Genomic DNA, 27,998 nt, shown 5'->3' on the forward strand with positions numbered 1-27,998 from the left:
ATATGAGGAAACCATTTCAGAAAGGTTAAGGTCTTACAGTTCTCCAATGGCAGATCTGGGATTTCTGAAGTCAAGTACAAAATACTCTGAAATAATCCAAAAGTTTCTTTCATTATTCTTTGCTCCCTGATTGGAATATGATCCAATGAATAGAATTTAGCTCTGTGCACACATTTTATGGGAAAATCTATGTAAATGAAAGGCATCTGGTTAAATATAGGGGTGCCAGATAGTTTAGTCTGCTATGTGTACTAAAATAGACTAAAATTGGCCTGCCCACGCACAGAAAAAAATGATATTCTATGTGGGAAATTTGATAAAATTCACCATATTCCATTTTACTTCATGGAGATTTAATTAAAATGTAAATTTTAATCTTAAATGAAAATAATAGCAAGAGTTATTAACATTTACTGAGCACTTACTGTGTGTAAGACACTCTTTAAGCACTTTATGTATATATTAAATGAATCTTCACAAGTCCTTCATATCGTGGGTTCTGTCTCTCCAGCCTGATCAGCATGTTTTATATCCGTGGTTCAACAGTGTTGATCCACAGATTGGTGCTGGTCTGGCTTCAAAGAATACATCCCAGATAAGATAAATTAAACAAGCTAGGAGGAGGACCTTACTTTAAAAAATATATTTATCTTAAATAAGTTTCCCTAACAAATGAAAGCTCTCCCTAGTGTGACAAAATAGATATCTTACTGATTTAATATCCAGTATGTTGCATTAATCAGTTTATGGATTACTTACGGCTCTAACAATTAATTCCATACTGGTATGTGACATATGAGTTGTATCAAAATATTGAACACGTTTAATACATCTGTAGATTTTAATTTTCCAAAATAATGATCCAATCTCAGAAATGAAGATTGCGTTCAGAGCAACCAACCATGCTAAAATGTAGACAGAGCTCTTTTTCCTCCCCGTAAGTGACAACATTCAAATCTCATTTATTTTTTCAAATGAAGAGTTATCATACTTAGTCAAATGCAGTACATACAGATCATGACAGTGACTTTATAGAAGGATTCCACTTCTCCAAAAGAAGGATCCCATTGAAATACTAGAATGTTCTAGGATACAAAGTAGGGCTTACAATAGTGTGCTTACTAAGTATAGAAATTGAAGTACAAGCTGAAATCCCCAGTGATAGTGATCTTGTAATTAAGCCATTCTTTAGTATTTTGGGGATAAGATCCTAAATTAATCTAAAGTGTAGGTCTATACAAAGTGAGTCTATATACTGAAATACAAGGTCACATTATAATACCTTTTTTTTCTACAAGACTGACATTTTTTGATGTGCTTGTTCGGATATTTTTATTCAATATTGGACACTTAGTAAACTCAAGATAAATAGCATGTGAACTTGAGTGATATTTATGAACAGAGTTGGCTTTAATTAGAGCAGGTCTACGGAGTGTAATGTGAAGGGTACACAGTGGTATGTCCTTTATTCAAAATATCTCTCTTGCTGGCCCTACCTTAAGGCAGGAAACTAATTTATTCTTAAGGCCTTGAAAGCTATGGTTAAATGACAAATGTTACCTCTGAAAAATGAAGCACTGCTTTCACATTAGAATTCACTTGTTTTGTAACTTTTTGATCACTACTATATGTCTTACCATAGACCCCCTTTCACTAAATTTACAGGGTTCCAAAAAAAAAAAAAAATGCAATAAGTGATATTTATAAATTAAGCCAAAGTCATTTTCTCTTTGTTTAAGGACACACTTATAAATAATATCTATATTCAATATCTGCTTTATTTTCCAGAAAAATCACAAAATAATTCCATATTACTTTGAATTCAATAAACTATTTTGTTCCGTATAATCGTGAAGTGACTATTTAGACTAAATATATTGAAGTGATTAATAGTTTTTCTCATAAAGAAATGGTCAGATGATAAAAAAAAAAAAATTGTGTCTTCCATGGTAGGCAGAGCTACTGAAGAGCCCATGCCTTCACCAGGTTCACAATGAATGGCTGATGTGAACACTGTAGTTTCGCATTATAGAATATTACTCTAGATGAAAGGAAGAGTGGACTATAATCCTCTGGTTTTCTGCATAGACTTAAGCAAATGAGGCTTTAGCTACTTTTCTTCCCTTAAAATATGTGACCTTGTCAATAGGCAAATATTCCATGTATTTTTAATGAAATTATTTAATAAACAGAACATCATCAAAATTTATGTGTTTCCCTATAATGGGAAGAGTTTATTGTACTGTACTGTTGTGGGGAATATTTCATGGATAAAAAAGAAGAACACAGTGATTACATATTAGATGTTAGACAAGGCTGTGTTTAATTTTAATATGTTTAATTATATATAAGAATTGTTCTGAGATACTTTGTGTTCAGGGAAGTACCATTTTAGAGAGGCATAAGGCGAGATTTCTTAAGAATATTCCTTCGTATTAAGTTACAATTCTCATTTAAATGCTTCTTCCTTTTAAGATGTCCTTCCTACAATTTCAACCACCAAATGAGTTTTGTTCTTAGCCTAAGTAGGAAAATAAATAAAATGCTTCATGCATTTATTCATTCTTTCATCCAGATGGTATTTGTTGAAAACCTGCCATATGCGAAATGCTGAGGACACTACAATGACCAAGGCCGTGTTTGCACTCAGAAGCTCTCAGTTGGATGCAGAGAGCCCAGACAACCAAAGATGACAATCCAGTGTGATAAGAACCATAATAGAGAAATGCACAATCTTGGCTTTTCTAACCACCCACAGAGAGGGGATGGTGAAACTGGAGTGATGCTAGATACATTTGTAGGAAGGCTTCCAAGAGTAACTGAAACATGAGTAGTCTTGAAGAATAAAGAAAAGATCATCAGGGTAGAGGAAAGAAGTTCTAAATACAGGAGGAATCAGTACATTTAAAAAACAGAATCATTAAAAAAATAAAAAACAAACCAAAAAACACAATCTATCTAGGGAACTAAAGTAGTTGAGGATGGCTGAATGTGAGCTGCTTTAAGGGAACATGGGTAGATGCATGATGAAAGGCATGGTATAGACCATGTAATGAAGGGGCTTATAGATTATACCAAGGACTTTAATTACCACCTAAAAGGCCATGAGCAACCACTGAAGAATCTTGAACAGAAAGGATGGGATTTGGATTTTAGAACGCTTATTTTAGCATTAGAGTAGTGGAAAATGGTGAGGTGGCCACATTGGAGACAGAATTATTAGTCAGAAAACTTTAATGAATGGTGAGGTTCTGATCTAGTGCAGTAAGCGTGGGTATCTTGAAAAGGAGACATCATAGCTGTGATGATTAGATGTCAAACAGGACCTCCTTCCTAACTGATGTGGAAGCAAGCAGGGTAAAAAAGTTTTCTCAAATGTAGCCTTTTTTTTTATTTTGACTTTTTACTGGTGAAATTAAAATTATAATAGGAAAAATAGATTTGCTGAAAAGTGTAGACAAGATAGAGCTCAACTACGTTGTTTATGTCAACTCCGAAATACCCTTAGGACATTGTGACCAATGCCTACTTCTGTAAAGGGAGAAAAACCTATGGAGCAAGAACAGACCATGGGGTTGAATTTCCTGTGTCTGAGTGCTAGATCTATTTACTAGCTAGGGAATACTTGAAGAAATACTCAACCTATGTAAGCCCCACATGTAAACTTTTTACAAGCATCAAATGAAGTATTTCATAGTAAATGTATACCAGGGCATGGCATATAATATACTCAACAGATTTTGCTGTGTTATTACCACTATAAAAATAGAAAGTATTTGAGTCTTAGGTTCAAGAGAAATAAGTGGACTACAGAAATGGATTTAAAGTTGGGGATTTGAGAGTCCTCAGCATGAGTGATTTTTCTTTTTCATCCAGTTATCTGCTGTTGCAGTCTTGCTACTACAATCACTGCTTAACAAACTCAAAATGATTGGGCCTTCACATAAGCTGTGCATCACTTCTGGTCTTAGCTGGGCTCTTTTCTATTTATGTTATCAGCTGTGGGTTGCTGATTTGGTATGGGTTGTCTCATATGTTGGAAGGTTGGCCAGATGTTTACCAGTTTAGAATGGCCTCAGTTATTTTTCATGTGTGTCACAAATTTCCCCAGCAGATTGCAGTATGGTCTCATGGAGAAGCAGATGTACAAGAATAGACAAGCCCAATTATACATAAAAATACATATACATTCTTATCAAGCCTGCTTGAATGATGGTTAATAACATCCCTTTGTGTAGGCTGTAAGAAGTCACTTGGTTGATCTCAGTCACTCTAAGAGGTGGCTACAATGTTAGAGGACAAAACGGCATAGATATGGAGTAAGAGACATTGAAACTATTAATTCAATCAATCATTCTGTTTATTGACATAGAGCCATGAAGTCACACTGTGACCATAAGGTCAAACTAGATTTCTCCTTCTCATTAATTGGACTCTTTTTCTTAAAATTTCTTATTTGTAAATCTTTATTTTACATCACTGCTGTGTACCATATTCTGCAGCTAGACTGAATTGCATATAGTTCTCTTAACACTGGAAGATACTTTATACTCCTTAGACATAATCTTTCCTTCATGGACTACCTGGCAAACTCCTCCTACTCACCCTTCCTCAGTCCACACATCCATCCATCTATCTTTCTTTTTTTGCCTTTATTTATTTATTTTCTTTTAAATTAATTTTTAATTACCATATATTGATTATTATATGTGATATGTGAATCGCTGGGTTTACACACTTTATAGCACTCACCATAGCACATACCCTCCCCAATGTCCATAACCCAACCCCCCTCTCCCTACCCTACTCCCCTGAAGTCGACTCTTTCTATTCCATGATTTCTCTTCCCTCCCCCACAGCTGCTCTGTGTGAGTTGTTACCTTTTCATGTACTAGTAAGGAAGGTTTCTATATCAGATTTCTGAAGTGGAACCACTTTAAGACTTCTTGTTTTAAAAGCAACACACATTGTTTTGATAAAAAATGATTACTATCCTTGAATAACTCATTCCACAAATGGTTTATTGAGCATTTTTAATCTTTTAGATCCTGTTTTGGATTCTAAGAATAGTGGTAAATAAGTTAGACCTGGTCCTTTATCTTATGAACTGACTTTCTGCTGGGGAAAACAGACAACAGGTAACCAAAAAACATAAGAGACTTTTGAACGTGGTATAACATAGGTAAAAGATAAGGCAGAAGACAGAATGAGTTTATCAAGAATGATTTAGAGTGGTAGGAACACTGGACAGGGTAGTTTGGTGTTTTGAGTTGAAACATCTGGGAAGAGATCTGTCATGTGAGATCTGGGGAGAGTATTCTAGGTGGAGGGAGTAAAAAGTCCTGAAGTCCTGAGGTAGAAACAAGTGTAGTTCACGGGGATGTCAAGAAGATCAGACTGCTGAGGAAAGATGAATGAATTCAAGTTTAGAAGCAGTCAGAAGCTTGGAGCTTTGCGTGCCATCGTAGCATTTGGTGTTCATTGCAGATATAAAGGGAAGCCAGTGGAGAGTTTTAAGCAGGAGAGTGACATGCTGTAATTTTCAAGCACTGAAGATAATTAGGACAGTTTATTGGCTATAATTAATGCCTCCTGGTCCAGAACCTTCATCTGCCTAGAGCATATGACCTCTGCAAATCAACTCTGTTGGTGTATACAGTGTTTTTTTTCCAGTCACTTCCAGTTTAAAATTCAGTTTGTCCTGATAAACTGTTGAGACATATGAAGGTATCATTGCAATCTTAGTTACTATACACAGTTTAATACTTTTTCTCCATCTCCTCCTCATCACAAAACTCCAAGGAGTTTGTATTTCACCTACCACCTAAAGAGTAAGAATTGTTCACATAGAACGTAGGGAGGTATGAGGAAATTGGAAAGTTTTCTGGTTGATGTGTAACCAGTTCACAACCAGCCTGGTCTCCTGATTTTATTCAGCATCCCCTAAGAACCCTCTCCACAGTTCCCTGCTTTTGGGAAGATCACACCCTTTCTTCAATTATTCATTCTCTAGCAATAGGTCTATTCTTAATTTTCAGCCAATATGTCCCATTGGCTCCACTGAGGGGTTTCTTGGTGGGTGGGGTGAAGGGAAAGGGATAGCGGAGAGGAGGAACTTGTAAACTTAACTATCCTCATGGCCTACTTTATCTTAATGAAAACGTAAGAGTTACTATAAAACAACTGCTCCACAAGAAACTGAGTTAGCTTTAATGTTTTGCCTTCCTTTTATGCTTGTCTTCTATGGTTCAGCAGCTTATCCTGTGTTCAGTGATCTACAGTGGCAAATTAGCCCTAGTCGCTATATCTAGAACCATTCCCTGACCCCAATTCAAGAAAAAATATCTCATAGCGGGGAGAATATCTTCAAGGGAAGATAGATGTACAAACCACACCTCCCAGTGAAAAGGGTAACGTATCAAGGAAAACTATGGTGCTAACAATGTGACCCTCCCCCAGGGGGAAAGGCAAAAACTTCTAATGTTCTATAAAGACTATTCTTCTAGAAAAACCTTTTCCATCGAGAGGCTTTTAAACATCTCCCTCTGCTGGTAGGAGAGGACCAGTACTTTTTTTTTTTTTCCTGGTTTTATCAATGGACCCTAACTCCAGATAATATCTAAATTCAGTTTAGCCGTCTACATTTTTCACTGAAGACAAGGCTAGGAATTGTCGCAAGAGAGGAATATACAGACAAATACTCTAGGTATTGTTCCATTGCATATGATGTTTTTAAGTATAGCTTTTTATGCTATATAAAGAACAGATTGGGGTGCCTGGGTGGCTCAGGTTCTGTTCTCAGGGTCCTGGGATTGAGAACTCTGCATCAGGCTCCCTAACAGGGAGTCTGACTCTCCTCCCCCCTTCCCCCACCCCTAACCCTAGCTCTTACTTTACCCACTCTCTCAAATAAAATCTTTAAAAAGAACAGACTATGAAGTGGTGACATAGGTGGGTGAAGTTGATAAGGCACGTGTAGAAGCAAGAATACCTGTTAGGAGGCCATTATGGATAATTCAGTAAAAATAAATTGGATGAATCAAAACCATAAGGGGCACCTGGCTGGCTCAGTTGGTGGAGTGTGCAACTCTTGATCTTGGGGTTGTGGGTTCTAGCCCCACACTGGGTGTAGAAATTACTTAAAGATATAAAAGAAAATGCCGTGTTTTGTTTTCTTCTGTAGCGTGCCTAGCAGAGATACAGTCATTAGAGCATTTCTTCTATGTTGGCTTATCACTTTTGAGGGAACATCTGACACTTATCTAAACTTTTTGACTGTATCTTGAGGGAGAACAAGGAACACTGTGCTGGAAAAAGTCACAGCATTTTAGAGGTATCTGGAATGTTAACTTCACTGCAGAGTCATACCATCTAGTAAGAACGTTAACAGGAAATGGTTTTAAGTAAAGCATTTCTCCATGGGCCTTTGAAATTTCTGACTAGGCATTTAATGGTTGAATTTTATTTTGGTTTAAATAAGATATAAAGTCTGAAAGAAAAATTGAATCTAGAATCGAAGATATAAATACATAAGCAATAGCTAGTTAAGCAACTTGAAATAGATACTTAGTAAACCTTAGTACTTTTTGAACAGTCTTTTAAAATTCAGTTGTGTTGTTTAGGACAGATTACATGGATATTTTAAAGACCATCTCTGTTGATTTTTTTCGTTATTTAAGAAAATATATCAAGATGAATGGATGGCTGTATTGTCTCTATTAACCTCCCAAAATATGCCATATAATTTTAAGAGGCAAAATCTGAGGATAATAAAATAGGATAATAAATCTAAGAAAAATTAAAATTTTACCTTTATAAAAATGGGTAGAAGTGTGATTATTTTAACTTGAATGATGCATTATGTCAGTGTTCTAATAGTATTACCACCAGATTCACCTAACAGGTGGTGGATTCAAATTTTTAGTATACATGTTCAGTGAGAAATGAATTTAAGGTCAAACTTCATTGGCAATGAATACTGGTATCTGTGCAGTTTCTCGCCATTTCTCTCTCTCTTTATCTCTCACTCTTAATTTCTTTCATCTCTCTCTCTCCTAAAAGCCCTGACAGGGTCCCTTAGAAACAGAACTTTATTGGCCTGTTATGTATATTTTCATACTACATATAATTCAGCTTGACAAATTCTCTTTATTCTCCAATCTCCTCTCCATCGGTATCTTAGTCTCTTCTTATAATGTAAAAATGCATAGCAAGTTAGAATGACACAAGTGTAAAGAGTAGGGCTGAGTGGTGTGATCTTAACTGAGCTGAATTAAGTTAGTACTGCAGAAATTTCCTTTGGTTAAAGCAGGGGTAGAGATCTTAGTGCTTTATGCACTGGACCCTTGCTTAGACTCTTTTGGGAGTCTGAGTCTCTAAGATTACACCTTTCCTGAGGTCACAAATGATACTGGAGGTAAAAGTGTGGCTGTCAGAATAATAATATAGATTTATTCTTTGGGTGAGAAATTGTAATCCTTGAGGCACCTGGTTGGCTCTGTGGATTAAGCCTCTGCTTTCAGCTCAGGTCATGATCTCAGGGTCCTGGGATCAAGCCCCTCATTGGGCTCTCTGCTCAGTGGGGAGCCTGCTTCCCTTTCTCTCTCTGCCTGCCTCTCTGCCTACTTGTGATCTCTCTCTCTCTCTCTCTCTCTCTCTGTCAAATAAATAAATAAATAAGTAAATCTTAAAAAAGAAAGAAAGACTAGGGCATTAGAATGCAGCTGCATATCCAAGGAAAAATTAGAAAGTGACCATAAATACCTAGGGAAAGGTAGAAGCTCAGAAAAGTCCTAGGAAGAATAAGTTTACACCTTAGGCTGATTCTTGTCTCAGACAGCCTGTAACAAGACAGTAAAAACTGAAGAATGGGGAGAACATGATTTCCAGAGTTACCACATTATTAGACTCAAATATCCATTTTTCAATAAAATTCACAAGGCATACAAAGAAGTGCTCCAGGGGGTCCTGCAGGATGAAATGATTAAAGGACACTAGACAGTACGTCTATGTCCATACTACTCAGAACCATATGAAGAAGTATCTCTATAAAGGTAAATATATGGACAGCTATAAAAGCTAGAATCGTAACAATGAATTTTAACTCTACTTCTTGTTTTCTACATGATTTAAGATAATAATACATCTTAAAACAGCCTAAAAGCTATTATCATTGTAACTTGAGTTTGTAGCTCTACATTTTATTCTCTACATAATTTAAGAGACCTTTAAAAAGAATTATTAGCTTCCGTTTTAGGACATGGACTGTGTAAGATGTAATTTTGTGACAACAACAACCAAAAGATGTGTGGAAAGAACTATGAAAAGAGCAGTTTATGTATGTTACTCAAGTTAAGCTGGCATAAATTCAAATTTGAGTATTATAATTTTAGGATATTAAATGTAATCTCCATGGTAGCTACAAAGAGGATTGCTGGATAATATATACAAAAGGACACAAGAAAGGAATTTAAACATTACAATGTTAAAAAGAAAAAAATCCTCTACACCCAAAAGATAGTAATGCAAGAAATAAAAGCTTTAAGGCATATGGAAAACAACTAACAAAATGACAGAAGTTAGTTCTTCTTTATTAGTAATTACCTTTTTGTTGAATTAAGATTAACATACAGTGTTACAGTAGTTTTATGTGTATATCAGTAATTAAATGTAAATATTAAAATCTCCAAATCAAAATACAAATATTTACAGAACAGATAAAGAAGGTTCAACAATATGGTATTCACAATCGATGTTGGAGCCAAAGACACAAACAGATTAAAACTGACTCAATGGCAAAGATAGTCCATGCAAATAGTAACCAGAAGAAATCAGGGGTGGCTATTCTAATACCAGACAAGATAGGCTTTGAGATAAAAGAAAAAAAATGTTAAGCGAGAAGAAGGTCATTGTATAAATACATTTCAAATCAAGAAGATAAAACATTTATGTACCTAATAATGACCACCAAATATATGTAGCAAAAACGGAATTGAAAGAGAAACACAGTTCTATAGCAGTAATAGGAGACTTCAGTACTTCATACTCAGTAATGGATAGAACCACCAGAAAGGAGATAAGGAAATAGAGGACTTAACACAATAAACCAACTAGGTCTAACAAAGAAAAACATTCTGTCCAACAGCAGCATATATGTTCCTTTCAGGTGCACAAGGGACATTTTTCAGGAAAGAACATGTATTAAACCACAAATTAAATCCCAGTAGATTATAAAAGACATTACACAAAATATCTTCTCTGACGACAATGGCTGTAGTTTAGAAATCACTAACTGAAATAAAACTAAACTTTGCAAATGTGTGGAAATTAAATATACTCTTAACCCACTAATGCTTTAAAGAAATCACCACCGAAGTTAAAAAGTACACACAGATAAAAAAATGGAATCATAATGTGCCAAAACATGGGATGCATAGGAGTGTTAAGGGGAAAATTATCACTATAAATGTTTACATTAAAAAAAAAAGAAACAACCTAACTTTACATAATAAGCAACTAGAAAAAAACCCAACTAAACCTAAAGCTGGCAAAAAAAAGACAATAATAAAGATTAGAGCAGAGATAAAGAATACAAAAAAGGAAAGACAAATCAAAAGTTGGTTCTTGGAAAAGATTAGCAAAATAGACAAAAATATAGCTTGATCCTTAAAGACTTTTTAAATATTTAAAAAAGACATTAGCAAAAAAAGAAAGAATGGAAATATTACTGACTCTAAAGAAATAAAATTTTGAGTCTATGGATAATTGGATGACTTAGATGAAGAAGACAAATTCCTGGAAATACAGAACTTATCAAGAGTAAATCATGAAGAAGTAGGAAATGTGAATAGACCAATAAGTAGTAAAGATATTGAATCAGTAATCAAAAATCTCCCAGCAAAGAAAGCCCTGGACCTGATGGATTCATTGGTGAAGTCTACCAAACATTTAAGAAGAATTACCATGATTCTTCACAAACTTTTCCAAAAAATTGAGAAGGAAATAATTCTTAACTCACTCTGTGAGACCAGCATTACTCTGATACCAAAGACAAGCAAAGACATTATAGGAAAAGAAAACTACAGATAAATATTCTTCAGGAATATTGATGCAAAAATCCTCAAAAAATACTAGCAAACTGAATTGAGCAGCTTGTTAAGAGAATTGTGCACTATGACCAAGTAGAATGTATTCCAGGTTTGCAAAGATCATTTAATACATCAAAATCAATGTAGAATGAAGGGAGGAGGGAAACACATGGTCATCTCATCTTAACTGATGTACAAGAATCATTTGAAAAAATTCAGCATCATATGATAAAAATACCTGACTGACTAGAAATAGGAGGAAATGCCCCAGGATGATAAGACCCATATATGGAACACCCACAGCAAATATACTCAATGAGAAAAGAGAAAAGTTTTCCTCCAAGGTCAGAATACCCAGTTTAACTACTCGTATTAAACCTAACATTTGAGGTTCTAGTCAGAACAATTAGGCAAGAAAAATAAAAGGTATCCAAACTAAAAAGGAATGAAAAAAAAAATTCTTTTAATAGATGACAAGATCTTCTATGTAGAAAACCTTTAAAATTCCCAACACACACACACACACACACACACACACACACACACACACACACCCCTGTTAGAACTAATAATTCAGCAAAGTAGCTGATTACAAAATCAACCCACAAGTCAGTTGCATTTCTGTGTACTAATAATAACCTGAAAATGAAATTGCAAAAAAATATACAACTTAGAATAGCAACAACAATAGCATCAAAAGAATAAAATAATAAGAAATTAACCAAGTAGGTGAAAGACTTTTACACTGAAAACTATAAAACATCGCTGAGTGAAATGAAGACATAAATAAAAACCTATCCCATGTTAATAGATTAGAATACTTAATATTATTCAGATATCAAAACTACCCAAACTGATCTACAGATTCAATGCAGTCCCTCTAAAAAATTGATTTCGTTTTTTTTTTTTTTTTTTGCAGAAACAGAGAAACCCACCCTAAAATACATATGGAATCTGAAGAGCTTCTATAACCATTTTGAAGGAAAAGAACAAAAAACAAATTAAAAAAAGCCATCAAACAAAAACAAAACAAACCAATAAAAATAGTAAGTGTGAGGGAACTCACACTTAACTGATCTCAAAACTTACTACAAAGCTATGGTAATCAAAACAGGGTGATAACTAGCTTAAAAAAATACCCGTGAACTAGTGAAGAATAGAGAGTTTAGAAATAAACCATTTCATATGTAGCCAAATAATTTTTGACAAGTATGCCATGATCATTTGATGGGAAAAGGACAGTCTTTTCAACAAATGGTACTGTCAAAACTGGATACCGAAGAATGAAATTGTATTGTTAATAAAAACCATATAAAAAATTCAGTTAAAATGGATCAAAGATTTAGGTGTAAGTCTTAAAACTATAAAGTCAGAAGAAAACATAGGGCAAAAAATTCATAGCAATTAAATTAAACCTTATTTTAAAAAAAGGGCGCTTGGGTGGCTCAGTGGGTTAAGCCTCTGCCTTTGGCTCAGGTCATGATCTCAGGGTCCTTGGATCAAGTCCCGCATTAGGCTCTCTGCTCAGCAGGGAGTCTGCTTCTCTTTCTCTCTCTATCTATATCTGCCGGCTTCTCCGCGTACTTGTGATCTTTCTCGGTCAAATAAATAAAACCTTAAAAAAAATTTTTTTTTCGTAGTATTGAATTTCTTGGATATGGAACCAAAGGCACAAGTCACAGAAAAATAGGTGAGTTATACTCATAAAAATTAAAAACTGTCTCAAAAGATAATATCAAGAAAATAAAAGCTAACCTACAGAATGATAAAAAATATTTGCAAATCATATATAGAAGGGGTTAATATCCAAAATAGAGAACTGGATCTCAAGAACAATAAAATAGCCATATTAAAAAATGGACTAAGAACTTGAACAGCTTTTTTCCCCCAAAGATCTAAAAATGGCCAATAAACACATGAAAAGATGTTCAATATCAGTGATCATTAGGAAAATGCAAATCAAGAGTATAATGAGATGCTCTCTCATGTTCATTAAAGTGGCTACTATCAAAAGAAGAGAAAATATCAAGTGTTGGTGACAATGTGGAGAACTGGAACCCTTGTGCACTATTGGTGGGAATGTAAAATGGTGCAGTTGCTGAAGGAAACAGTGTGTGGTTCCTCAAAAAGTTAAACATAGAATTGCCATATGATCCAGCAATTATACTTCTGGGTATATAACCAAAATAATTTACAGTAGAGTCTCAAAGATATTCATACACTTACATTCATAGCAGCATTATGCAAAGTGGCTAAAATGTAGAAGCAATCCAAGTGTCCATCTGTGAATAGATAAGTGAAATATGGCACATACATAAAATATTATTCAGGCTTAAAAAGGAAGGAAATTCTAACATATGCTAAAGCATGTGAGGACACGACGCAAGCAAAATAAGCAAGTTACAAAAAGACAAATACTGTGTGATTCTGTGCAGGTGAGGCATTTTGAGGAGTCAGAATTACAGGGATGTTAGAATGATGATTTCCAGGGGATGGGGCAAGAAGAGCAAGGGAGTTATAATTTAATAGGTAAAGAATTTGCTTTGCAAGATGAAAAAGTTATGAAGATAGATGGTGGTGATAGTTGTACAAACTTATACATTTAATATTAGTTAACTGTACACTTAAAATGGTTAAGGTACTAATTTTATCTTAGAGTATTTTACCACAATAAAAACTAGAAAAATACAAATTAGTCTTTGAAATAGTGGTTAGTAACCAGATTTTTTCACTTAAGCTCAATAAATCACTGCATTATCATTTTTATGTAAACAGTGCTTTTCTTGCTCATCATAAGACACAACTGGTAAAAGCATAGAAATGATTCAGAAATGAATGAAAGAAAAAAAAAACTTAGATTGAAAAGTATATAAGGATATAAAAAGATTACAAAAAAGATGGTATTTGGAAATATTCAATCAAAATTGCTTTGTGAAAAATAGATGGCTAGAAATCTTATTTCTGGAGGAAAAAAATTGCTCAATTTAATTTTGTCTTAGTTTTATCCTTTTGGTACTACCAAGGATATAATTCTAAAAGGTGTACTTAGGAGCAGCTAAAAATGACTAACTTTACCTTCCAAATTTTGCTTAAGACAAGCTTATCTGCTAAAAAGAAAACTTTCTCTGCCTAAAGAAATAAAAAAAAATCATAGATTTATAGATTGGCAAACTCATTTTAAACCAATTCTGTATAAAAATATTTTTTGATTTCAAACTTCCTACTTCCCACGCCATTAAGAATGGGTGAAAAGAAACTTAGAGGCTTGTACAATACCTCATTGCTAGTACTTGCCATTACTTCGCATGATTCACAAATCGATTTTCTGACTTTATATCTGTGAGAGACAGTGGGCCTTTTTAACACTATAATTTTTCATAAGCTGATGAGTACAGGGATGATGAATGAGGCTTCATCCCAGAGTCTCCTCCAATTGGACTCTTTAAAAGAAGGTTGTTGTTTTGAAGTTATCTTTATTTTAATTTTATTTTATTTCCCATTGCTTCACGGAGCTTTCTGGAAATTACATTATTTCCTTATCAGTTATTAAACCCTACAGATTACTTTTGTTCCCTTCAAGTTTAGAGGTTATTTTTAGTACATGGAGTTGAAGAATGAGACATATGGGTACTTGTGCTAGCCCACATCTGATGATAAGACCGGCCGGTAGTATTAACTTCTGGTTGTGGCTACAAATTATTGTTTGGAAAGAAGTTCTAAATATGTATGAGAAGAGGCAGAGATGATATCCTCAAAAAGAAGGCAAGCATAGAGGAGAGAACTACTCCATCCCCAGGGTGTAGCATCCTGCAGGCATTTAACTTGGCAACAAAAGTCAAGTTTTCAGAGGGTTGAAATGTAACCATATGTGTCTTTAGTGTTTTTCTTGTCTACAGCTTCTTCCATTTATTGAAGGTGATTCCATCTGACACTCTTACATATCCATAGCTCATAAATTCTTTCTATTTTCCCTAGTGGTGTCTACGCTCAGAAAACTATAGGTTCCCTGGTTCTTTGCTTAGAGGTACTTTCTTTTGACAGGAGATGAAGGCAATATAGGAAATATAAGGGTAGGTTGATTGCATTTATTCCTCCCTTTTACAAATATTGACACGAGATATATGTAAGGATGCAGGACATGAGAAAACTCCCTTATCTGTCTGTCCATCCATGCTTCCATCATCCATTCGTTCAGTTTAACTATGCTGTCTTATTCTCTCTCTCTCTTTTCTACCCTCCCCGTTCTCTGTGTGTATATGTTTATATATGTGTGTATACACACACACATAAATACATATATAAATATATATATACACATATGTATATGTGTGAGTGTATATATATATATATATATATTCATCGATTCCTTTTTGGAAGGTATAGCCTACATACCATAAAATTAATTTTTTAGTATAAAATTCTGAGTTTTGACAGTTGTGTAACTACCACCACAATCAAGAGAAAACAGCCTTGTCACACAATATTTCTCTTGTACTCTGTTCTATTTAACCACTGCCCCTAACCCTTGCCACGGACAACCACTTATAGGTTTTTTTCTTTCCTTAATTTTGCTTTTTTTCTATATAGCCTTTGGGATCTGACGATTTTTACTATCATAGTGTGTTTCAGGCTCATCCATTTTGAGATGGGTATTAGTGGTTTCTTTTTATCACTGAATGATATATGGTGATACACTACTGTTTTTATATTTGTTCCTTTATTAAAGGATATTTGGGCTCTTCCTAGTTTCTGGTGATCATATATAAGCAAAGTCACTACAGACATTCACAAAAAAGTTTATGTATGAGGGTAAACTTCCGTATTTCCTGGGTAAGTACTTAGGAATAGGATTCTTCCTCACTTTAAATTAATGCTGTGGTTTTATATATTTCATGGTTGTATCTCAACTGTGTTTAGGCAAAACCTCATTAGATCTGAATATACTGATAAAATTGAGGTTCTGGACTTAAAAGGTCAAACCCTGGGATAAAATCTACTTGGTTAAGGGATATTGTCCTTACATATACACTTTCTTATTCTACTTATCAATACATCTTTCAGAACAGCTTTATTGAGACATAATTCACATACCATAAAATTTCTCTTTTAAAGTGCACAATTTATGGGTCATTTTGTGTATTCATGGAATTCTGCATCATTGCACCAATCTCATTTTAGAACTTTTTTAAAAGTTTTTTTGTTTGCTTGTTTGTTTTGACAGACAGCGAGAGAGGGAACACAAGCAGGGGAGAGGGAGAAGCAGACTCCCTACGGAGCAGGGAGCCTGATGTGGGGCTTGATCCCAGGCTCCTGGGATCATGACCTGAGCCAAAGGTAGATGCTTAATAACTGAACTACGCAGGCACCCCGAGAACATTTTCATGACCCTAAAAGGAACCACACATTCACTACCTGCCTGTTCTTGTGCCAAACACTTACCATTTCCTCCTCCTCCAGTGCCAAAAAACCACTAATCTACTTTGCATCTCTAAGGATTTACCTATTTGGGGCACTCCCTGTAAATAGATTCCTACAACATGTAATGTTCTGTGACTGACCTCACACTTAACATGCTTTCAAGGTTCATCCTCCTTACAATATATATTAATACTTCATTTCTTTTTATTACAAAATATATATTAATACTTCATTTCTTTTTATTACAAAATAATATGGAGGTTACATTTTATCTGTTTATCAATTGAACATTTGTTTTGTTCCCCTCACCATTATGAATAATGCTGTTATGAACATTTGTGTATAAGTTTTTGTGTAGATGTATGCTTAGGAGTGTAATTGCTAGATCATATGGTAACATTAACATTTTGAGACAGTTCAAAATGTTTTCCAAAATGGCTGTAGTATTTCACATTTCCACTGGCAAAGAGGATTCCAATTTCTCTACATTTTCACCGACATTTGTTATTGTCATTTTTATTTTGGACATCCTAGTAGATGTGAATGGTATGTCTTTATGGTTTTGATGTGCATTTCCTTTAGAATGATTTTGAATGATAAGGACTTCAAACCTCTTTTCATGTAGTTACTGACTACTCGTATATCTTTTGTGGAGAAATATCTATTCAAATCCTTTGCTACCTTTTTAAATTGAGTTATTTGTCTTTTTACTGTAGAGTTGTAAAATCTCATTATACATGCAGAGTACAAGTCTTCATCAGTATAAGATCAGAAAATATTTTCTACCATTTCTTCCCTGTTTCATTTATTTTTACTCTAAACTTTATAATTCCCCCTTATGCTTTCTCTGGGTTTAAGTCTGCTCTTCCTTTTCTAGTTTCTTAATATGGAAGGTTGGGTAATTGATTTAATTCTTTTCTAATATAGGCACTTACAGCTATAAATTTTACTCTAAGCCTTGACTTAGCCGTCTACCATATGTTTTGGTATGCTGTATTTTGTTTTCACTCCTTACAAAGCGTTTTCTAATTTACCTTCCTTGCATATTCTTTAATCCATATGTCATTTACAGATTTCCCAACTCTTTCTGTATTTTATTTCTAATTTAATTTTATGGTGATTGAACAAAATAATTTGTGAGATTTAAATCATTCTAAATTTATGGAGTGGTCTTTTGTGGCCTAACAGATGGTTTGTCCTGGGAGATATTTTGTACGGACATGGGAAGTATGTGTATTCTGTTGATTGGAATGTTACATACATGTTTGGACTAGTTGGTTTTTGGTACTGTTCAACTCTTCAATTTCCTTGATGTTCTTTCTTACTGATCTATCTGCAAATGGGCTATTGATATCTTCCACTGTTAAATTATCTACTTTTTCTTTAATTTTCCTGGCTTTTACTTCATGTTCTTTGCTGTTTTGTTGGTAGGTGTATACATATTTATAATTATTCTATCTAACTTATGGATTGATCCTATTATAATTATAAAATGTTCTTCTTTGTCCTTAATTTTTGTCTTAAAATTCATTTTTCCTGATATTAGAATAACCACTATTTCTTTGTTTGTATCATGTATCCGTATCCATGCTTTTATTTACAACGTTTTTCTTTGCCATGTGAAGTTTGCCTGCTAAATGAAACATATATTTGTGTTATGTTTTTATCCATTCTGAAAATCTCTGGTTTTGTTTGAAGATTCTTAAAAATCTATTTATTAAAAATAAAAATTTATTTTTATTTAAAATCTGTAAAATCTTTTCAGATCTATCAGAAGGTGATAATGAGTAATACGATGCTGAGTGTTGATGAGGCTATGGAGCAACTGGAACTCTACATTGCTAGGGAGAATATAAATGCTGAATAGTTGGGATGTTTTTGATAATATAGTTCCTTAAATAGTTAAGCATGTACATACTATAGTACTGAGCAGTCCCACTCTTGGGTATCTAGAGAACTGAAATTTTATGTTTACATAAAGCCTGTACACATGTTTGTAGTACTGTTCATAATTGCCAAGAACTGTTAACAGCCCAAATGTCATTTAATTAATAAATGGATAAAGAGACTAGAGTACATCTGTGAATGTACATCATAGGAATACTCTGCCTGCAATAAAAAGAAACGATTGATAAATGCAACAACTTCGATGAATTTAAATACATTGTATTGAAAAGTTACATACTGCATGAGGCTAGTTACAGGAAGTTCTTGAAAAACTATGGGGACTGAAGAACAAATCCATGGTTGCCAGGAATAATATGAGGAAGAGGGTGACTATAAAGCAGTAGCAGAAGAGTTTTAGGATGAATACTTACTTCTATAAGCATACCTGAATCTACATATGCTTAAAATTCATTGAACTATATACTCTCCCCTCCCCCAAATCCACTTTTAATGTAATTAATAATATAGGTTTTATGTCTGCCAGTTCGGTCTTCATTATCTATATAATTTTATCTTTTTTCCCATATTCTACTTTATTATTACTTTTTTTGTGTTAGGTCAATATTTTTTTAATGTACATTTAATTCCCTTGTTTCTTTAAAAAATATTTTCAGTTTTAGTAGTCACCCTAGGGATTGAAATTAACATCTTAAGACAAGCGAATTTGAATTATACCAACTTAATTACTAAATTGTACAGAAACTTTGTTGTAATATAGCTCTATTCTCTCTTCTCCTTTGGGCTATTGTCATACAAATTGCATGTTTAAACATCTTAAGCCTTTCAATAGAGACTTAAAATTATTGCTTCATGCTGTTACGTTTCAAATCAGATAGAGGAAAAAATGAGTTATAAAAAGTGCATATTGTCTTTTGTATTTTTCTATGGAGTTATCTTTAGTTATGCTCTTTAGTCTTTACATGGATTCTAGTTATTGTCTACTGTCCTTTTCTTTTATACCCCCTTTATTTCTTACAAGTGAGTTTGCTAGAATCAGATTTTTTTTTAAATTTAGGAATGTCTGGATTTCTCTCATAATTTTTTAAGTAGGTTACAGAGTAAAAAACAGTAAATTATGCTGGCATACTTTTCTTTCAGTCTTTTCAATATGTCGTTCCACTACTCTCTGGCTCTCCTGGGTTTCTGATGTGAAGTTAATAATTAACCTTTTTAATGATTTTATTTATTCATTTGAGAAAGAGAGAACATGCACAAGCAGGGGGAGAGGGAGAAGCAGACTCTCCACTGAGCTGGGAGCCAGAAGGCAGATGCTTAACCAACTGAGCCACTCAGGAACCCCATTAGTTACTAATCTTACTGAGAATCTTTTATATGCAATCTCCTGTTTTTCTTTTGCTACTTTTTAGATTCCATCTTTGTTTTTATTTTTGACAGTTTGGCTATGTGGTGCCTAGATGTGATTGTCCTTGAGTTTATCTTATCAAGAAGCCATTGAGCTTCTATTCATGTAGAATGAAATTTAGCAAGTTTTCAACCATTTCTTCAGATCTTCTTTCTACTCTTTTTATCTCTCCTGGGATTCTCATGAGTATTGTGTACATTTGATACACAAGTTATTGATCAATAACTTATTGATCAGTGGACTCTATTTTTCTTAATTGTTTTTTCTTAGTTACCTCTGACAGAATATTCTCAAGTTTGCTGATTCCTTTTTTGCCAGTTCAGATTTACTGTTAACTTACTGATTTTTTAAATTTTTATTTCAGTTGTTTTTCTTCTCAACTATAGAATTTCTACTTAGTTCTTTTTTTTACAAATTTTATCTCTTTGTTGATATTCGCTATTTAGTAAAGCATTATTCTCATCTTCTCTAATTCTTCAGATATGTTTTTCTTCAGTTTTTAAAATAGATGTGTAGGGGTACCTGGGTGGCTCAGTGGGTTAAATCCTTTGCCTTCAGCTCAGGTCATGATCCCGGGGTCCTGGGATCAAGCCCCACATCGGGCTCTCTGCTCAGCGGGGAGACTGCTTCCTCCTCTCTCTCTGCCTGCCTCTCTGCCTGCTTGTGATCTCTGTCTGTCAAATAAATAAATAAAATCTTTATAAAAAATAAAAATAAAATAGATTTGTAATGTTACAAAATCTTTTTCTAGTCCACATCTGGGTTTCCTCAGGAACACCTTCTGTTGACTACTTTATTTCTTGTGAATAGCATATTATCATTTCTTTGCATGTCTCAAAAATTTTTAGAACTGGGTATGTTAAATAATATACCAACTCTGAAAATCAGATTTCCCCTCACTTGCCTCCACCCCACCTCTTCAGGTTTTGTTATTGTTCTTGTTGCTTCTTTTTGTCTGTTAGGTAACTCCACTGATATTTTCGGGCTAATTCTGTAAAGTGCGTGTGTGTGTGTGTGTGTGTGTGTGTGACACACTTTTTTTTTTTTAAATCATGTTTGGCCACTGAAGTCTCTGCTCAGTTAGCTTAGTAATCAGTCAATGATTGGGAAAAGATTTCTATAAATGCTTGAGCCATCCTTTGCTAAGGGGGTCTGTATGTGTTGGCACATGTCTTCACTGCTCTTAGAATTCTTTCTTAGCTTCACATTCTGCTTATACAAAGCATCAAAATCAATGAGAGGTGAGAATGGGCCTTCTCATTTCTTTTCTGATCATATTCACAGCCCTGAACATATGTGTGATTTTTCTGAATTTTCAGGAATTTGTCAGAGCTTTATAAAATTTCCTATGAACATCTAATTCTATCATTTTATTCTTTTTTCTTTTATTCTCTTCCTCCCCCTCCCCTCCCCTCCCTTCCCCTCTACTCCTCACTAGCTATTATTTACTCCAACTGCTATTACTGCTTTAGGTAGCTGCATTAGAAACAATTGCTGCTCATTTGTTTTTTCTCCACACATAGACTTAGGATGGAAATTTTCCTTCTAAGCAAGCTTTTGAGAAAGTACAAATAATAACAAAACACTGTGAATGGTTTTTGCTTTTGTTTTTTCTCCCCAGGGAGCTACCAGATAGTGACTATTTTTTGGGATGGGACTTTTTGGACTACTCCAAACGGCCTTCTCTAATGGCTGCTGGGCTGCTGGTTTCATACCTTGTATATTGTGAGGTTGCTGGTGTTTAAGTTTACTGTGATTTGATGACCATGGTATGGGAGAGGGTAAGTTAAAATGCCACAGAGTGTTCATTCTTAGAATCAGTCTTTTATTTCTTGAATAAATGTTTCTGCACTATTGCCTTAGGTTCATTTCTAGAGTTTTGATAAAGCTGATTTTCACCAATTTTTCCACGATTCTTTTTGCTTCTATAAAGGAATGAATTTTGAGGTCTTAATCTGTCATTCTGGAAGTGTATCTACTCTTGTGAATATATTTTTGAGTTTTAATTTTTTTCATCTATATTCCTAAGGCTTGTAACTTTATTTTAGTATTGAATGTTTGGTATTGATATTTGATGTAATGCTGGCCTCATGATATCTACTGGCAAATACTCTTTTTCTATCTTCTATCTTTTGTGTAGGATAGGTGTTGTTTTCTCAATGGCTTGATTGAATTCAGCAGGGAAGCCATCTGGGCCTGCAGTTTGTGGGAAGGTTTTAAATTTTAGATTCAAGTTCTTTAATGTGCATACACACACACACACACACACACACACACACACATTTGGCTATAGAGATTTTTATCTTTTTGTGTCAGTTTTTAGAATTTACATATCAAGAAATTTATCTCCTCCATGTTAGCTATTCCACTTTTGGCATAATTTTTTTTAATTGTTAAATTTTTAAATAAACATATGATGTATTATTAGCCCCAGGGGTACATTTTTTTTGAATTGCCAGGTTTACACTTCACAGCACTCACTATAGCACATACCTTCCCCAGTGTCCATAACCCAACCACCCTGTCCCTAACCCCCTCCCTGCAGCAACCCTCTGTTTTATGAGATTAAGAGTCTCTTATGGTTTGTCTCCCTTCCAATCCAATCTTGTTTCATTTATTTCTTTCCTACCCCACAAACCTCCCATGTTGCCTCTCAACTTCCTCATATCTGGGAGATCATATGATAATTGTCTTTCTCTGATTGACTTATTTCACAGTATAATACCCTCTAGTTCCATCCATGTCATCACAAATGGCAAGATTTCATTTATTTTGATGGCTGCATAGTATTCCATTGTATATATATATACCAAATCTTCTTTATCCATTCATCTGTTGATGGACATCTAGGTTCTTTCCATAGTTTGGCTATTGTGGACATTGCTGCTATAAACATTCGGGTGCACGTGCCCCTTTGGATCCTTACATTTGTAACTTTAGGGTAAATACCCAGTAGTGTGATTGCTGGGTCTTAGGGTAGATCTATTTTCAACTTTTTGAGGAACCTCCATGCTGTTTTCCAGAGTGGCTGCACCAGCTTGCATTCCCCCCAACAGTGTAGGAGGGTTCCCCTTTCTTCTCATCCTCGCCAACATCTGTCATTCCCTGTCTTGTTAATTTTAGCCATTCTGAGTGGTGTGAGATGGTATCTCATTGTGGTTTGATTTGTATTTCCCTGATGGCATAAAGTTTTTAATATACGTTTTACCCTTTGATGTCTGTGGATTTTCTATTAATGTAGATTTTTCAAGTCTTATTGTTATACATTTTTCTCTGATCAGTCTAGCTAGAGGCTTACCAATTTTATATGGGTTTATAAGCCAGTCTGATCAGTTTCATTGATATTTCTCTATCACATCTCTTTTTTAATTCCTTTGTGCTGTTAGAGGTTATTTCTGGACTCTATATTGTACTGATAAGTCTGTGCTTATACCAGTATCATAGTAGTATAACTTTATAGTAAGTTTTGAAGTTGGGAAATGGAAAGTTTCCAACTCTGTTCTTCCATTTTCAAAATTGTGTTGACTATTCTGGGTCACTCACATTTGCATATACATTTTATGATTAGTTTCCCAATTTCTGCAAAAATACCTGCTGGGATTCTGATTCATAGGATCTACAGATAACTTTAGGAAGAATTGTCACCATCAAAGACCTCATTACAGAGAGTGCAGAACTTCATTTAGTTGATTTGATTTGAGCAGTTATTGTGTGGGTGTACATAGAAGAGGTGACCTATAAAATCTTAGATAAAGTGCTTAAAGTTCAGTGGTGTTGATTTTTATCAGTTCTTTAAGAGGAGGGTTGGCAGAGGTAGTAAGAGAGTAGAAAGGTTAGAATTCTATACCTAGAGGATAGGAGCAGAGGATAAAACATAGGAGGGGAAAAGACACAGAAATACCAGTCTGAGGGCCTCAAAATACCAAGTACAATACTAGGGCTAAGTTGTTTCTGGGGAGGAATGCAGTTTAGCATGGATAGTATGTAATTGCATAGGATATGTGTGTAGTACAGAAATAGGCACATGAGATATAAGGGTCGGAGGGATTTAACTTCACTGGTTCTTACAGTTTGAGCAAGATATCTTGAATTTTGAGGAAGATACATGTACAAATGGATACTGAGGATGAGTGTATGTCTTATGGAGCTAGTGTTATGCTATGTCAGCATTCTTCAGTTTTGTGGCCAAGAAGCCAGGGATTAATGGTGGGATGGGTTTTTTTTTTTTTGTTTTTGTGGGGAGAACATTTAAGATCTACTTTCAAGTATACAATACACTGGGGTGGGTGTGTGTGTTTAAAGATTTTATTTATTTATTTGACTGCTGCTGCCCCTCAGAACAATTTGTTACTTAAACTGTAACCCCTGGAGGATTTTACTAGTTGCCAAGCACATTTAGATATGGCCTTAAGAAATACATATACTGACAACAGGTCTTTGGGGAGAAGGATGATGTACGACCATGAAGCTGGGCAGCTGAGGATGCCCGGCTCGCTCAGGGCAGAACGCCGCCCCTTCACAGAAGCCGGGCAGCCCTGAACGCCTGGCTGCTGGGGGCAGAATGCGGCCTGCTTCAGGGAATCGGAGTGCTTGGGAACGCCCGGTCAGCTCCTGGTGGAAAGAAAACCGCCTGCTTCCCTTTTCGTTGTTGCTCCTTTCTCTTCCCAGAAGTACCCGTTGTTAGTTAGCTGAGTCCTTTGGATGTGCTTGGTTAGCTAGAAACCTGACCCTCCTCCTTGCTGGCCTGCAAGACGTGACGAACGCGTGACCTTCATCAGTCCTTCTGTTGGCTCTTGTTTTCTATCCAATAAAAGTGAGACTGTGGAGTTGCTCGTGGCAGCAGTCCTTTTCGACTGTTGTCCCCGGCTCCCAGTCTTTTGCAGCTGACTTGTTTGTGCCTAATTCTTCTCTCGTGGCCTACTGGAAGTGGCATTTGACAGAGAGAGAAACAATGAGAGAGGGAACACAAGCATTGGGGAGTGGGGGAGGGAGAAGCAGGCCTCCTGCTGAGCAGGAAGCCAGATGCAGGGCTCTATCCCAGGAACCTGGGATCATGACCTGAGCCAAAGGCAGACACTTAACAGCTGAGCCACCCAGGAGCCCCCAGTACAATGTTTTTGACTACAGTCACCCACTATACATAAGATCCCCAGAACTTATTTATCTTATAACTGGAATTTTGTACTCTTTGACTCTCCCAATTTACCCTACCCTCAGTCACCAATCTGGCAATTACCAGTCTACTCTTTTTATATGAATTTGGTTTTTTAGATGCCACATATAAATGAGATCATGTGATAATGCGTCTTTCTCTGTCTGGCTTATTTCACCTAGCATAATGCCCTCAAGTTTTATCCATGTTGTATTTGCAACAAATAGCAGGATTTTTTTTTCATGGCTGAGTCATGTTTGTGCACACATGTGCATGTGTGTGTACATACATACACTGCAGATTTTTTTCCCCTGAATTCACCTATCAGTGGAAATATAGGTTGTTTCTATGTTTTGGCTCTTTTAAATAATGCTGTAATGAACATGGGAGGGCCGTATCTCTTAGAGGTCTTGTTTTTATTTCCTTTGTGTATATGCCCAGAAGTGGGGTTGGTAAATGGTCTGGTAGTTCTATTTTTAATTTTTTGATAAACTTCCATATTGTTTTCCATAATGGTTGAACCAATTTACATTCCCATCAACAGTATACAAATCAACAGTATATAAAAGTTCCTTTTTCTCCACATCCTCACCAGCATATCTTAATCTCTTATCTTTTGGATAAGAGCCATTCTAACAGGTGTGAGGTAAAAGCTCCTTATGGTTTTGATTTGCATTTTCCCGATTAGTGATGTTGAGCACATTTTCATACACTTGTTACCATTTGCATGGTATTTCTGGAAAAATGTCTATTTAGGCTTTTGTTCATTTAATTGGACTGTTTTGTTTTTGCTGTTGAGTTCTATGAATTCCTTATATTTTGGATATTAACTCATAATAGATATGTGATTTATAATTTTCCCCCCATTCTATAGTTTGCCTTTTCAGTTTGTTGGTTGTGGAGGTTTTTTTGGGGGTGGGGGTGGCGGTTTCCATATACACAGGCTTCATAGTACATAGTCTCACTTGTTGATTCTTTGCTTTTGCTCCTTGTGCTTTTGGTATCCTTTCAAAAAAATCATTGCCAAGATCAAAGTCAGGGAGCTTTCCTCAGTTTTATTCTACGAGTTCTGTAGTTTCACATCTTATATTTAAATGTTTAATACACTTCAAGTTAATTTTTATAGGTGATATGAGGTTGGGGTCCAATTTCATTCCTTTGAACATGAATACCCAGTTTATTCAACAACATTTATTGAAGGGACTCTCTATTCTTGTGTATTCATTTAGTTTCCTTGTCAAATGTTAGTTACTCATATATGTGTAGGTTTATTTCTGGGATCTTAATTCTGTACCATTGGTCTGTGTGTTTGTTTATATGCCAGTACCATACTGTTTTGATTAGTATAACATTGAATATAGTTTGAAATCGGGAAATATGATGTATCTTGCTTTGTTTTTTCTCAAGATTGCTTTGGATGCTCAGGGTCTTTTGAATTTGATACAAATTTGAGTATTCTATTTCTGTGAGTAATGCCATTGGAATTTTGATAAGAATTGTATTAAATCTTTAAAGGTCTTTGAGTAGCATGGGCATTTTATTTTATTTTACTTATTTTTTTTAAAGATTTTATTTATTTATTTGATAGAGAGAGATCACAAGTAGGCAGAGAGGCAGGCAGAGAGAGAGAGAGGAGGAAGCAGGCTCCCCGCTGAGCAGAGAGCCCAATGCGGGATTTGATCCCAGGACCCCGAGATCATGACCTGAGCCGAAGGCAGCGGCTTAACCCACTGAGCCACCCAGGTGCCCCCAGCATGGGCATTTTAATAAAATTAACTCTTTTGATCCATGAGCATTGGGTAACTTTTCACTTATTTGTGTTGTCTTTTGTTTCGTTCATCAGTGTCTTGCAATTTTCAGTAGTCAAATCTCTCATTTTCTTGGTTAAATTTATTCCTGAGTATTTTATTGGTTTGGATGCTATTGTAGATGAAATTATTTATTTTTTTTAAAGATTTTATTTATTTATCAGAAAGAGAGAGGGGGAGAGAGTGAGCACAGGCAGACAGAATGGCAGGCAGAGGCAGAGGGAGAAGCAGGCTCCCTGCTGAGCAAGGAGCCCGATGTGGGACTCGATCCCAGGATGCTGGGATCATGACCTGAGCCGAAGGCAGCTGCTTAACCAACTGAGCCACCCAGGCATCCCTGAAATTATTTTTTAAATTTCTTTTTCATATAGCTCATTGTTAGTGTATAAAAGTGAAAATGTTTTCTGTATTTTTTTTGTATGCTCTAACTTTACTGAATTCATTAGCTTTAACAGTTTTTGGTGGAATCTAGGATATTCTATATATAAGATCATGTCATCTGTAGAGATAATTTTACTTCTTCCTTTCCAACCTAGATACCCTTTATTTTTCTTGCCTAATTGCTCTGGCTAGAACTTCTTGTACCATGTTGAATAGAAGTGGTAAGAGTGAGCACCCTTGTTTTGTTCTTAGTTGAAAAGTTTTCACCCTTTCACCATTAAGTACGATGTTAGCTGTGGGCTTATCATATGTGACTTTTATTAAGTTGAGATATGTTCTTTCTATATGTACTTTATTGAGGATTTTTTAAAGTGCATTATTAGCATTTTCCTATTTAAATTCAATTAGCCTAGGTATAGTACATTATCAGTTTTTGATACAATGTTTTTGTTTTTGTTTTTGTTTTTAAGATTTATTTATTTGACAGAGATCACAAGTAGGCAGAGAGGCAGGCAGAGAGAGAGGAGGAAGTGGGCTCCCTGCTGAGCAGAAAGCCTGATGCAGGGCTCCATCCCAGGACCCTGGAATCATGACCTGAGCCGAAGGCAGAGGCTTTAACCTACTGAGCCACCCAGGGGCCCCCAGTTTTTCATACAATGCTTAATGATTCATCAGTTATTGAGAGTTTTTATCATGAAAGGATATTGAATTTTGGCCTAATGGTTTCTACCATGTAAAATATAAATGTTCTATTGAGATCCAAACAGTAATTTGAAAACTTAAAATCAAGTATTGAGTAATCTCAATTAGGGTTTTTAACCTAAACCTCTTTATATTTTCAG

Source organism: Mustela nigripes, chromosome 3, assembly GCF_022355385.1.
Source record: "Mustela nigripes isolate SB6536 chromosome 3, MUSNIG.SB6536, whole genome shotgun sequence".
Lineage (NCBI taxonomy): Eukaryota > Metazoa > Chordata > Mammalia > Carnivora > Mustelidae > Mustela > Mustela nigripes.